Genomic DNA, 6,057 nt, shown 5'->3' with positions numbered 1-6,057 from the left:
CACAATCATTCTATGATCTTCTATCTCAAAAGGTGTTAATTATTGATTGCATTTCAAACATTGTTCATAGATTACATTTTGGGTGTATTTTAAAAACATTAACGCCTGCTAATTATCGATCATTATCCAATGTGCAATCTCGTAATTTGTCTAGGGGTGATCTACATTTATGTTAAATATTACAGGGCATTTATATATGGTTGAAGAATTTCATACATCAATCTTTCACTTTTAATATTTTTTGAAAAGAACATTAACTAAAAATTATTATATTTTCTCACTTTTAACACTCGTGTACAGCAAATAACCTGTGTAGGGCCCCATTACCTGCTGCTTTGCATATATACGAAACTAACGAGGTTAAAGTAACAGTGTTACATCACTGTGCAATCAGTAAATACTGCATATTAAAGGCAGTTCATTACACATTTATTGTATCAAATGATTATAAACTGTGTAACATTGTTCAACAGTTTGTTTTAATCAAAGCGTAACAATATAATTTGTACATCCGGGTCATAGAAACAAATCTATTTTTAGAACAATTTTATTTTCGTATCTCAGGTAAAGGAAAAGTCGGTACATAAATAAACTAAAACTAAATGTGTTCATAAACTTTATTGAAAGAATAAACAATGAAATAAAATGCATGACACTAGACAAATAACTTTTATTAGAATAAATAATCATTCATGTTGTAAGTGGATTATGGACGTTCATCTTTCTTCAGGATTTCCTTTACTGATCTGCACTATCGATGTTATTTAAATTGTCTCCGTATTTTGGCATTTCGGATATAAGCATACTCCGCTTTATTGCATAATTTCATCTGACAAATAGGCTATGCAAATAACCGGAATGTACTGTACTGAGGACCTGTATATTTTGATGATTTTGGCTGTTGTCGTTCAAGACAAAAACTTTAATGTTGATACTTTCTCCATGGAAACCCTATTGGTTATAAGTTGACAAGATAATATTTGGTGTGCAGTTGTAGTAGCATTTGCACATCTCATTTCTAGAAAGATTGTTTTGCCCTTCATTGACTTTAAATGTTTATCAAATAACAAACAGGTGGATCATATTAGTGTCAAAAGTTTATTATATGATATATGTCAGATGTCTTATCATTATATATCAAAGAATACTACTCAAGTCAAACAGAAGAGCCTTCTAGGCCTTACTAAAGATGTGAGTTTTTCCGTTCCATCATTAGAGACCTTCCAGTGTGTCAAGACGCTTTTAATACATAGTTAAAGACCTTCAAATTTAAGTGTTGAGATGTTCCTTTGTAAAGATCTCACATTGTAAGTGTCCAGAAATTTAAGTTCATTAAAGGTCAACAAGGATCCAAAAATGACTGAAATCATCAGTTGAGATTTTCACAGGAGTTGTTGCCTAACAACTTTTAACTAGCCTTTTACATTTAATATTTTCCCACTCAAAATTATTTTTTGAGCAGAATTCATTTATTGCTTGTACTAGGCCAATTATAGATAAAATCTGAAACCCCCATGTATCACATGTATATGGCACTCTGCCTGGTTCTTATAAAGAGCTGTACTAAAAATACTATAATACTGTGGATTCCTTATTATTTATTGGATCAAGATATTTGTGGATTTTATGGTAAGGTAAACCATGAATTTTAATGTTGAACAAAGAACACATTTTTATGCCCTATTTATGGGCATCATGTTTTCTGATCTGTGCATCCGTTCGTTTGACGTCCATCTGTCCCGCTTTAGGTTAAAGTTTTTGGTCAAGGTAGTTTTGTGTCTACATAGGGATAGTGATCCAGCGGGCATTAACTAACTTCTTAAAAGCTTCATATTTTAGAAGGTGGAAGACCTGGATGCTTTATACTTTGTATATACATTGTAGATGCCTAATGTTACGAAGTTTCCATCTGTCACATGTCCAATGTACTTGACCTTAGTTTCATGGTTCAGTGACTACTTGAAAAAAATGTTAAGATTTTCTGTAATGTGAATTTCTCTCTTATTATGAGTAATAGGACAACTATATTTGGTATGTGTGTACCTTGCAAGATCCTCATGCTTGTCATGCAGTTTTCAGTTGACCTCGACCTCATTTCATGGATCAGTGAACCAGGTTAAGTTTTGTTGGTCAAGTCCTTATCTCGGATACTATAAGCAATAGGTCTAGTATATTTCGTGTATGGAAGGATTGCAAGATGTACATGTCCAACTGGCAGATGTCATCTAACCTTTACCTCATTTTCATGATTCAGTAGTTATAGTAAAGTTTTTGTGTTTTGGTCTGTTTTTCTTATACTGTAAGCAATAGGTCTACTATATTTGGTGTATGGAATGATTGTGAGCTGTACATGTCTAACTCGCAGGGGTCATCTGAATTCGACTTCATTTTCATGGTTCAGTGGTCAAAGTAACGTGTTTTAGCTTTGGTCTTTTTTTCTAAAAGCTATATGCAATGGGTCAAATAAATGAGGTGTATGTAAATATTTTGTGATGTACATGTCAGTCTTGCAGGTTTTAATTGACCTTGACCTCCTTTTCACAGTTAAGTGTTAAGTTTTTTATACGACCGCAAAATTTGAAAAATTTTTCGTCGTATATTGCTATCACGTTGGCGTCGTCGTCTGCGTCGTCGTCAGCGTCGTCGTCGTCCGAATACTTTTAGTTTTCACACTCTAACTTTAGTAAAAGTGAATAGAAATCAATGAAATTTTAACACAAGGTTTATGACCACAAAAGGAAGGTTGGGATTGATTTTGGGAGTTTTGGTCCCAACGTTTTAGGAATTAGGGGCCAAAAAGGGCCCAAATAAGCATTTTCTTGGTTTTCGCACTATAACTTTAGTTTAAGTGAATAGAAATCCATGAAATTTTGACACAAGGTTTATGACCACAAAAGGAAGGTTGGGATTGATTTTGGGAATTTTGGTTCCAACAGTTTAGGAATTAAGGGCCAAAAAAGGGCCCAAATAAGCATTATTCTTGGTTTTCGCACAATAACTTTAGTATAAGTCAATAGAAATCAATGAAATTTTAACACAAGGTTTATGACCACTAAAGGAAGGTTGGGATTGATTTTTGGAGTTGAGGTCACAACAGTTTATGAATTAGGGGCCAAAAAGGGACCCAAATAAGCATTATTTTTGGGTTTTTGCACCATAACTTTAGTATAAGTAAATAGAAATCTATGAAATTTAAACACAAGGTTTATGACCATAAAAGGAAGGTTGGGTTTGATTTTGGGAGTTTTGGTCCTAACAGTTTAGGAATAAGGGGCCCAAAGGGTCCAAAATTGAACTTTGTGTGATTTCATCAAAAATTGAATAATTGGGGTTCTTTGATATGCCGAATCTAACTATGTATGTAGATTCTTAATTTTTGGTCCCGTTTTCAAATTGGTCTACATTAAGGTCCAAAGGGTCCAAAATTAAATAAGTTTGATTTTAACAAAAATTAAATTCTTGGGCTTATTTGATATGCTTTATCTAAATATGTACTTTTATTTTTGATTATGGGCCCAGTTTTCAAGTTGGTCCAAATCAGGATTCCATATCAAGTATTGTGCAATAGCAAGAAATTTTCAATTGCACAGTATTGCACAATAGCAAGAAATATCTAATTGCACAATATTGTGCAATAGCAATTAGGCCAGGGTTTTTTAATTTGTTGGTTTACGGATTTTCCCCATGAAAAAGTCGGGTCGGTCGGTCGAAAAAAAAAAGAAAAAAAAATATCTTTCAAAACAGAAAAATATGCAAAATAAATATCTTTCTAACAATATGTTTGTTATGCTATTTTGTCATCATTTCTTAGATTTTAGTTCGATGAAATTTTATTGCTCAGCTGTCATCAACATCGCAGGACATTCTAATAATTTCCCGTAAAAAAGGGGTGCACGGACAAAGACGAAATTAAATCGTCATTTCACAAACAAGAAAAACAGATTCGCGTAGCTCTTAATCAATTCCAGAAAACTTGGTGAATTATGATATTCAAGCACAAAAACTGACAAAGAAAAAAAATGTAAAAATGTCGTACGAAAATAAGTTTCAACACACGTGTCAAACATGTAATAGACTCGTCCACGAGAAAAACGAAAATATCGGGTTAATCTGTTGTCCTGCATTCCCATTTTTTTTATCCAAATGGACGATATTTTTTTATTATCTATGAAACAAGAAAATACCAAATGATCATTTAATATTCAGTACTTTTACTTGATGTCTTCCACCTGTCCACATTTGGACAAGTCTATTTCTATCAGATGATGCATTTTACGGACTGATGACAAATATGGGAAACGAACTTATTGTGTAATTGGTTATAAACACAGGTTTCGTTTTGCAAAATTATTTGCGCAATTGACATTTCAAGGTCAGATATAATTGATTTGTCTATTTTTAGAAATGTAAACTTGAAGTTTTATTTTTTCACTACAGAAATTGTTATCAATTTTGTTAGTGATTAATGCAATCATTTTATAAAAAAAGAATATTTTAATTATTTTTCAGGGATAATGCATTTGTTAGGGTCGGCGGGAATGAAAAAGTATGAAAAGTCAATTTTATTTTTATTCTGGAAATCGGCAAAATCGGGTCGGCGGATCCGTAAACCAACAAATTAAAAAATCCTGGCCTTAATTTTCAATTGGAGTTATCTTTCTTTGTATAGAATAGTAGTTGATAATATATGTTGGAAATTTGCCAGACATGACTATGATGTCATTTTCTATTTTTATTTGCCAATAACTTTATGTAAATAACTTCATTGGAAATTTGCCAATATAAAATGTTGCTGATGAAGCTTTTTTTCCTTATCTTATCTAAAATGTTTTTAGATAATGTATGTTGGACATTTGCCAGACATGACTATGATGTCATTTTCTATTTTTATTTGCCAATAACTTTATGTAAATAACTTCATTGGAAATTTGCCAATATAAAATGTTGCTGATGAAGTTTTTTTTTTATTGTTTTATACAATAAACAATGTATATTCACTTTTACTATTAACCAATCTTTACCATTCAGGAGGCCCCTCATGGGGGGGGGTCCTAGTAATCACATAATCACCATTTTTTTGCCAATATAATCACATAATCATTAAATATTTGCTTATCTTTAGTAATCAAATAATCATAAACTAAAAATACAGTCCTAGGTAATCAAATAATCATGAAATATTTGGCTTAATAATCAAATAATCATTAAAAAAACGGCCAAGTAATCACATAATCAAAAACCCCATGAGGGCCCTCATTCAGTGATAACAAGCACTTTATTTTACATTTTAATATTTTATGATGTATTTAAAAGAGTAGTTATTGTTGCAAACTCCATTAGAAATTTGAATTGATATCAGTTTTGGAAAAAGGGAAACGGGGATGTGAAAAAAAGGGAGGGGGTTTAAATTTTTCTCATTTCAGATTTCATAAATAAAAAGAAAATTTCTTCAAACATTTTTTTGAGAGGATTAATATTCAACAGCATAGTGAATTGCTCAAAGGCAAAAAAAAACTTTTAAGTTCATTAGACCACATTCATTCTGTGTCAGAAACCTATGCTGTGTCAACTATTTAATTTTAGATTTAAAAAGTTTGAAGAAGAAATCTTTAATTGATTTGTAAAATCTTGACATTTGTTTTGTGTAAAAAAAAACCATGTAATGTCAAAAATTTGATCACAATCCAAATTCAGAGCTGTATCACGCTTGAATGTTTTGTCCATACTTGCCCCAACTGTTCAGGGTTCGACCTCTGCGGTCGTATAAAGCTGCGCCCTGCGGAGCACCTGGTTGTGTTTTGGTCTGTTTTTCTTTTAACTATAAGCAATAGGTCAACTATATTTGTTGTATGGAAGGATTGAAAGCTATACATGCCTGCCTGACATGGTCCATTTGACCTTGACTTCATTTTCATGGTTCATTGGTCAATGTTTAGTTTTCTTGGTTAAGTTGGTTTCTTAGAAACTATAACCAATGAGTCAAATTTATTTTGGGTATTGAATGATTGTAAGGTGAACAAGTATTTCTCGTTTGGTTCAAATGACCGTGACCTTATT

Source organism: Mytilus edulis, chromosome 2 (genome assembly GCF_963676685.1).
Source record: "Mytilus edulis chromosome 2, xbMytEdul2.2, whole genome shotgun sequence".
Taxonomy (NCBI): domain Eukaryota; kingdom Metazoa; phylum Mollusca; class Bivalvia; order Mytilida; family Mytilidae; genus Mytilus; species Mytilus edulis.
Note: the sequence above shows the minus strand (reverse complement) of the source record.